This window comes from Solanum lycopersicum, chromosome 5, assembly GCF_036512215.1.
Source record: "Solanum lycopersicum chromosome 5, SLM_r2.1".
NCBI lineage: Eukaryota > Viridiplantae > Streptophyta > Magnoliopsida > Solanales > Solanaceae > Solanum > Solanum lycopersicum.
In genome coordinates, this window is record NC_090804.1 from 56,797,125 (window position 1) to 56,806,636 (window position 9,512).

Here is a 9,512-nt window from a genome sequence, read left to right on the forward strand (position 1 = left end):
ATATGTATATCATTTGTATTTGTATTCATTCTAGTTTTCATGTTGTATTTTGTATAAATGAAACTTGTATCTCTTAGTTAGTTTGTATTATATCAACATGTATGTCAAATAAATATATAGCTATTTAAGAAACATATTTGTATTCATATATTTTTTTCAGTATTTATTTTTCTTTTCAGAATTTTGTTTTCTTTCCTAAGTCATATTCATTCCAATATGTATATTATTTGTAGTTGTATTCGTTCTAACTTTTATATTATATATTGTATAATGTGTATAAAATATTTAAAAAAATAATAGAATAGTGAGAATGAAATATAAAATTGAAAAAGAATACAAGAATATTTGTTGCAATCATTCTTAAATAAAATATATAACTAGTAGGCTTACCTTAAAATGAATATAATTAGGAACAAATAAGATTCATAAACTACAACATGAGATTTTTAATGAATACAAATATTCATTGCATACATAGTAGTTTGAATACGAATTGAGAAAGGATACAAAAATTTGAAGAAAAAACTATAAAAACAAATTAAACTAATACAAAATTATACACAACTAGCTGACATACATTTGGGATGAATACAAACTAGGGACAAATACAAGATTTATAAACTATGCAACGTGAGATTTTTAATAAATTCAAATATTGATAGAATACATAGTGATTTGAATAAAAATTGAGAAGGAATACCAAATGCTAAAAAAGAACTATAAACACAAAACAAACTGTCACACTCCTTTTCGCGCGAGCGATAGGGTTTTTCCAATTTAAGTGACGATATTGATTAAGGGATGATATTAATTTTTTCAGAGTCGCCACTTCAAATTGAGTTATGGTATTCCAAGTCACTTTTTTGTTTTAATCCCTAACCAAAAGGAAATGACTCTATATTAGGTAAGGAATTTTGTTGACCGAGGGGAAGGTATTAGGCATCCCTCGAGTCCCTGGTTCTAGCATAGTCCCTTTTATTGACTTATACTAATTTTAAATATTTTTGGATATATTATTTTCAGACCATAAATTGTTAGCATTTTTATTGATGAACTTTTATTTGGTCTCGACCTAGATAAGTAACCATATTATTGATCTTCACGATTAGAGACATAAATATTTTCTTTCCACCACAATTATATATTAAGCTTATTTTCTATATATCTTTACTTTAAATAAATAAAATTTAATTGAATTACTTGATAAGATGCATCACTGCATCCTTGAGTTTATTTTTAATGTCTCAAAAAAATATGTAACCACATTCTTAATCAAAAATTATATGTGCCTACATATTTGTGTAAAGTTAAAAAAAATACTTAGTCGTTCTAAAGAAAAATAAAATAAAATACTCAAATTCTAGGATAAAATTTTGGATAATATTCATATCTTTTTATTTTGTATTTCAATATTTTGTTTACTCTCTTATAATTAATATCAACATCAAGTATATTAGTTCTACTCAAACAAACAATAACACATTGTTAAAAATAAATCTCTTTTTTTGTTTGTTAGAATAAAACAATAATAATTCATTTATTTATTTATTTTTAGTCTAATCATATGTACTTCATCATTATTATTTAAATCAAGACAAGAATAATGTTACGGTCCGTTTATTTTTATAAGATCACAAATAACAAATAAAAATAAATTAAAAAATCATCAATCAATGCAACCCACGTTCATAAAAAAGGGATATAATAACTAACTAATTAATCATTTCAATTAGATTAGTAAATAAAATGAAATATAAGAAAACTTGTCATAAAATTACATCACATTCCATGAATTGATTAAAAAAGACAAAAAAAAGTTGAATACCACAAAATCTAGATGGAACCTCGACTAGAACATTCACAATTTTTTATATGAATGTATGTTGTGTTTTTCCTTCTTTTCCTTTCTGTTTCTTTTGTTGTGTGTTGGTGTGTTTTTGTTTTTTCTTTATTGCTGAAAAATTGTTCATTTAGAAGTGATTTTAATCCTCTCTTTCTTTTTTTTTCCATGTGTTTTTGCTAAAAAAAAAATCTTCTTTTTGTTCATGTGTTATATGTAGTGTGTAAGGTGGGTTGTGAGGGAAGGAAAATAGGGGTAGCGGGTTGATGGTTGTGGGAAGTGGTAGAAAATGGGGATAGAAGTGGGGGTTAAGATATTTTTTTTAATAATTAATATAATAATTATGATAATAAAAGTATTAGCTAATTATTAAAAAAAATTGAATAGATTATTATAATTAAGAAATACTAGCCTATTATTGATCTTAATTAAAAAAACATATATATTTTTTGTAATTTTCTTTTCTTTTTTTTTAAACAAATAAAAATAAAATTTACCTTACAAGTGATTTTATTTTTATTGTTTTCAAGTCTTTTAAAAATAAACTTAATAAAAATAAGATAAAAGTCAAAATATTAATAAAAATATTTAAACTCTATAAAGCGTATAAAACTTAAATTCAGTCAAAATTTACGTGTCTACAGGTTGCCTCTTTTTGACAGGAAACACGAAGAGTTTACAGACAAAGAAATAGACAAAGTGACAAGTTTTGATCGAACTTTTATTTGATAGACCAAAATTTGTGCGATCGAGTCCTTATATTGGACATCTACATATCCCGGAGGATAAGGGAATCAGGTCACATGTAGTTCAAGGAGATGAAGTGATGAGTTGGAAGTTAAGTGAGGTTCCATCGAGGCTTCAGATCGCAGTTCTTATCCTTACATAAAAAATTGAAAGCTAATAGTCAAAAGAAAAATGAATGTACAAGCTCCTATCTATGTAGCTTTTCTTGAATCTTTACTTGAATCTTGACTTTAAGATATCACCTTGATTTTTGGGTGAATATCTTAACCTTGAATTAAATTGAAGGTTGAACTAGTCACTTAGACTGAGTTTTTGACATTCTTCAAAAATGACAATTTGAAAATGCTATTGAATGACTGCATATTTTCTTGATAGGAAGCTGACTAGTAAAAGATATGAGAAAGTCAGGCTGCTACATGCATTGAAAAAACTGATTCTGACAATCATGGGGTTGATCATTCTAAAAAAAAGTTGAAACAATATTCTTGAATTTCAAATCTATGTTTCGCTTGAAGAAACGTGAAAACCATCACCAACAAAAAATAAACAAAGTTTTTGCCCCAGTTTTCACTGGGAAATTTTTGTGAGTTATTAGCAAATGTAAATATAAAACATAAACTCATACTAGGAAGTGTTTATTCTAAGAGAAAGTAATCAAATCTCATTATCAGGTCCTGCGAATCTCATTATGAGGAAGGTCCTGCTAGTCCCATTATCCAGGAGGGTCCTGCTAATCCCATTATCTAGGAGTGTCCTGCTAGTCCCATTATCTAGGTGGGTCCTGCTAATCCCATTATGAGGAGGGTCCTGCTGGTCCCATTATCTAGGAGGGTCCTGTTAATCCTATATGAAGAGGGTATGAAGAGGGCCTTCTAGTCCCATTATCCAGGAGGGTCCATTATTCAGGTGTGACTTGCTAATCCCATTATCCAGGAGAGTTCTGCTAATCCCATTATGAGGAGGGTCCTTCTAGCACTACAAGAAAAACGACCTCTAAGGAATGGAAATATCGTTCTAAAAAGTTCAAATCTGGTCCCAAATAGTCTATTGAGACGGGAAAAGGCTGGTCGCCACCCGTCCTAGAATGTTTCTTCGCTAAAGATCAATTGGGACGAGTTCCATTAGCTGGTCGCTTAATGAGTTTAGAGACGGAAATAAAGCTGGTCGCAAAAATACTTTTGGAAACTGTATATCTCGTCATACATAGAGTATTTTCTTCTTTTAAAACTGGTCATTTTCTGGTCGTTAAATCCCTTTAGGAACTAGCTACGACCTTGCCCTTGATTACTATTTAGGGACGAGCAACCACGTCATCTTAGATTGTTTTCGTGAATGGTAATACATCATCCTAAATGATATTTTAGGGACAAGTTGTTTTCTAGTCCTAGATGAAAATTTTAGAGACATGAAACTCTCTCGTCATAGATGAACTTTTAGAGACGAGCAAAACTTTTAGTCTCTAACTGACCATCTGTACTTCTGGAATTTCATTTCACAAAAATAATATAAGCTTTATCGATAAATATAAGATTTCTACGGTATTTTCCATACAAAAGGCTGATGTAAATATAAAAATAAGTAAACATCCCATAGTGTAAGTTTCAATATTTGTTTGACAAAAAAAAAGGTTAGCAAATTAACAATATCCCGAGCAAATTATTAATGGTCTTGTGCATCTTCTAATCTTGCATCTTCTAAACTTGCAGCTTCAATCTTCACAAAAGTACACCGAAATTCACCAAGGGTTATCCAAAAGTATTAACAAGCTGCAATAACATAACAAAACTTGAGTAAGAAAACTTTGATAGTGTATCCCAAGGCTAAAATGTCTACAGATTGCATTCATAATAAATACATTGAATCCCAAAGAACTGTAGGCAACATGAAATCCAAGAAAACCGTAGACTATGTTCACTATGTATAGTTCTACTATAATTTAAAACGGTCTCACACAGTTGTAGAAAACTAAAAAGAGGAAAAAGATGTGTGTACATATTATATTTGTATAAATGGAAACAACATAGATAAAGAAGGTTGTAATCTTTTAAACAATTTTATTACCAGAGAAGACGCCATTGCAGCCGCCTAAACAGAGTTTCTGATTCGCTAAGGCTGTAATCTTTTAAACAATTCTATTGCCAGCAAAGACGCCACTGCAGCCACCTAAACAGTGTTTCTGATTCGCTTCTTCAAAATTTCAGCAAATACAGGCTCAATCCTTAGTCATTCTAAAATGGAAAACAGTCACACTATTGTTCTCATGCAGACACCTCAAACCGAAAAACTCACACTATCATGGATTACGAGTAAACAGGTAATGCAATGGATATAATCTATGTGTTGTATGAGAGGAAACTCAAGGAATTAAACCCAAGCCATTAGAGAAATCACTTATGACATCTCACATCATTACGATTTCATAGATGGCCTTGTTGATATAAGTGCATTAGTCTATGATTATTTAATATAAAATTACCTCAACTTTGACCGACAATAGATAAAACAGAAAACACTGCAACACCTGAAAAACTCTTATGTAGAATTTCCAGATAGCTTTTACGCAGAGAAGAGTTGTGGATTGGAAGATTGCCATTAGGAGTAAAACTCTATGTATAATACTTTTGTTTTTCTTGAAATCCAAATCCTATCTGTAGAGCTACAAGTGTGAAACCAACCGTTGTCGGAAGTGAATCGATATTGGCGTTGAAATTCGAATCATGGACATATAGATATGAGATTTAGTTCATAAATTGAGCACCTTAAACTTGCTAATTAGTTTTTCTCTCAGCTACTTTTAGTGGATATACAAGTTCATATTTCCATGTTTTATCAACCAAATCAACATCATTACTAGAATCTACTAAACGGAACTGGTCATCATTTTGCTGAAACATCAATTTTTCCACTTCACAGGGAAAAGTTTTAGTATTCTGTTCATGACAGATCCTCAAAAAGCAATACAAATTTCCATTATCGATCCAAAAAACAAAAAAAAAACTAATATGTATGGTATTCATAAATCATAACGCAAATAAGATAAACAACCACCAGTTAAGAGAAGATAATCACCCAACGAAGTACCTCACAAGTGAATAATTCCTTTAAACATGCATATCAATAACAATAGAAATGATGATGGAAAGCATGTCAATTATAAATTTAGTGTCTTCCATATTCAAAAAGGACGATGGATATGCTCTTTGTTCATTCGTCTCTTCATTAGTTTTCTAAGAGTTCAGCCATACACTAACTACTTAAACAACTACCCACCAATAGAGTTTGGTATATTGTTACTTACTTGATCAGCAAAAAAAAGTCGGTGGTCATTGAACTGATTCAGGTGATGTCGTATGTGGATTATGTGATTGTTAAGCAGCAAAGAATTATTGCATTCTTCTTAGTTCTCTCATCTCATCTTCTAAGGTAGACAAGCTATTATTCAAGGATTTGTTTTTCTCATTCAAAGATTTATTTTCCTCTTGAGTTGAAGCTAGCTTAGATAGTAACTCAGTATTTGAAGAAGTATCACCCCTCATGTCCTTTCCCTTTACTCAACCACCAAAGCCAAATACACGATTACGAGTTTGAGGTCCGCCAGAAGACATGGTGGTGTTTTTATTTTCAGTTCCTTGTCCTTTACAAATATAACCTGCAGAAAACGTATCACTACTATTTGAATACAATTTCACATGACTATTAGTATTGTATTGAATGCAAATTAATTCTACAAAAAATAAGACCTCAGCTCGTGAGACTTGACATTACAAGAAATATGGATAGCATTAGAAAAAAGAGCACAAGTCATAAAAAACATACTTGTTTCAACATCATGGATGTATTGCTTAGCTTGCTTGGTAGATGGATGAAATGAAGTATTGACTTGAATATACTCTTTCTCAAGAGACATATTGGACTTCTCATTTATTGCTTCCTTTTCATGACTAGAAGACTTTGGGACGTTGGTAAGTCAATGTCGTCCCTTCTCAATAGCACCTGAAGAAAAGTAACACTCATTGATAAATTAATAGAAGATATGTATATATATTCAGTTAAGAACTCCATATATATTCAAAAGATTACTTGTTTCAACTTCTTGGATGTGTTGCTTAACAAGATGACTAGAGTGAAATAATGAACTCTTAGTACATGCAGTTAAGAACTCCATATATATTCAAAACCCTGGTCCTCTTCCTCTTTCTATTGCCCCGAGCGCAACAAATGAGTATCTAATAGTACTCTTCATAATTGATTTATCCTCATTTTCAGTTATCATATCGAACCTGCAAAAAGTAGAAAAATTTTGAGAATACCTTTTATCCAGTAAACTGAAAACAGAATATAATTAGTATTTCAAATAGTTACCAATGAAATTAAGGATAGAATCTAAGTAATCAAGAATAGAACTTTTTAACAGTAAGTTACTATCAACAATCAAAAGGAGAAATCAATCTCGTGATTATTTCCTCCAAAACATTAATCATGTGCGTCAATGTAGTAATAAAAAATTTCATGTCTATCAGTTCAGAAAAAATACTTAACCTCATCGATCTGTTGTTTTCGTTTCTTTTGTGAAGGACAAAAATAGGCCGATCTAGGAATTCGAACAAAGGCAAGGAAAAATGGAAGTCAATTGATTTAGATTTTTCTATTCATAGTCTTGTGACTTGATCCTTCTCTAAGAATCCTAATAAATACACCATAAAATTAAATTTGTTTTACAAATAATTGTCAGCAGCTAGTGTGAGCGAACAAAAGTAACTTTAAAAAGAACAGTTATAACTCGAACAAAAGTAACTTAAAATGAAGAGTTCTAACTGTAACAAGTTGTTGTGTCTGTTTCTGGGCAGACCTATGCTTTCTCTATTTTGAGAAAACAAAGATTTTTAATTGAGAGCTAATCTTAGATTTAGAGAAGAAAAAAACAACTCGCAAAGAGGATAAATAACTGAGATACACGAACTAGAAGGAAATAAGAGAACCACTTGGAATAACTCAGCTCTCTTTTGTTTTACATATTTAATTAGTTTTAGAACCAAACAAAATTATCAATTTTTCACTTTTCCAATAATAACATACAACAATCAGATTTCTCACTTCTGCTAGGCATAAAAGCTTAAAAACAATTCACCTATCATTCATAACAGATTTCACAACTTGACCACAACTCTCTCAATATTGATCATGTTGGTTTAGATCGTCTGGTTGTTAATGCTTCTTTTCAAGATTAGTTCACTGTTTTCTTAACCTTTAGGAACACTTAGTTCTGGAAGGATAAATCCCCTTTATTTTTGGGATCATAACACACTATAAGCTCAATCTTTTTTACAAATAATGATCAACAGCTAGTATGAGAGAACAAAAGTAACTTAAATCAGAAGACTTATAACTTAAACAAATCACACAACAAATCGGCTTAATCAAAGGTGACAAATGAACTGGAAGAAGTGGAGTAATACCTGAGACTTGAGTGAATAAAGATGGAGATTGAGTTGAGATCGGTGCTAGGTAGACCTGACTGTCTTTATTCTTAAAAAAACACAGATGAATGGCTGAAACGAACTATTGCGTCTACTTCTGGGTAGACCTGTGTTTTCTCTATTTTCAGAAAACAAAGATTTTTCAGTTGAGAGTTACTCTTAGATTTGTAGAAGAAAAAAATAACTCGCAAAGAGGAGATATAACTGAGATACAACTAGAAAGAAATAAGAGGAACCATTTAGAATAACTCAGCTCTATTTTGTTTTACATATTTTATTAGTTTTAGAACCAAACAAATTATCAATTTTTCACTTTTCCGATAGTAATATAAAACAATCAGTTTTCTCACTTGCTCTTGTAGACTTAAAAGCTTAAAAACAATTCACTTGTAATGCATAACGGATTTCTCAACTTGCACACAACTCTCTCGATATTGATCATACTTGTTTAGCTCGTCTAGTTGGTAATGCTTCTTTTCAAGTTTAGTTCACTGTTTTCTTTAACTTTAGAAACACTTAGTTCTGTAAGGATATATCCCTTACATTTTTGGGATTACAGCACACTATAAAACTGAATCTTTTTTTACAAATAATGATCGGAAGCTCGTGTGAAAGAACAAAAATAACTAAAACATAAAGAGTTATAACTTTAATAAAACACACAACAAATCGTCTTAAACGAAGGAGACAAATAAATTGGAAGAAGTGGAGTAATACCTGAGATTCGACTGAATAGAAGATGGAGATTGAGTTGAGATCAGTGCTAGGTTGACCTGATTTTTCTTTGTTCTGAAAAAACACAGATGAATGACAGAAACAAGCAGTTGCGTTGGCTTTTAGGCAGACCTATGTTTTCTCCATTTTGAGAAAACAAAGATCTTCAGTTGAGAGCTGCTCTTAGATAGTTGTATTATGAAGATCGTTGTTAGAAAAATTATTGTTAGGGTTCTGTTTCACGTTAAGTATTGAGAAACAGAGGTCTTTTATTTATTTTTTTCTTTTTACAATTTTAATCAGTAATAGGCATTTTGACGCCTAGATTTGGAGAAAATAAACATTTAGTGTTTACCCGCCTAGTTAAATTTCGTCAGAACTAGATTTTAAATAGGGACCAGTTTACACTTTTTCTAGAGACCACATTAGTACCTACACAATAACTCATGAAATTAACGACCGGATTAAAATCTCGTCCCAATATATATACCTTTAAAGACGAAATTATTAACTAGTTCCTAAATATTGATCTTAAAGAAAATTATTTCTTGTAGTCTAATCCCATTATCCAAGAGAGTCCTGTTAATTTCATTATGTAGGTCAATCCTGCTAATCCCATTATGATGAGAGTCCTTCTAGTCTCATTATTCAGGACGGTTCTGTTAATCCCATTATCCGGGTGGATCCTGCTAGTCTCATTATCCAGGAGGGACATGTTAATCACATTATGAGGA

General features: G+C 30.9%; 1 long non-coding RNA gene across 2 annotated transcripts; it reads right to left on the reverse strand.

The window, feature by feature from the left end:
* Nucleotides 1-4,072: 4,072 nt before the first annotated feature.
* LOC104647630 (uncharacterized) lies at nt 4,073-9,037 on the reverse strand. Of its 2 annotated transcripts, XR_741744.4 has the most exons (7): nt 8,782-9,037; nt 8,044-8,182; nt 6,668-6,867; nt 6,404-6,580; nt 5,886-6,236; nt 4,649-4,774; nt 4,073-4,353 (listed from the first exon to the last, which is right to left on the reverse strand). It is a non-coding gene; the product is annotated as an uncharacterized lncRNA (long non-coding RNA). The 2 variants fall into 2 exon arrangements; XR_741745.4 differs by lacking the exon at nt 4,649-4,774.
* Nucleotides 9,038-9,512: the final 475 nt, after the last annotated feature.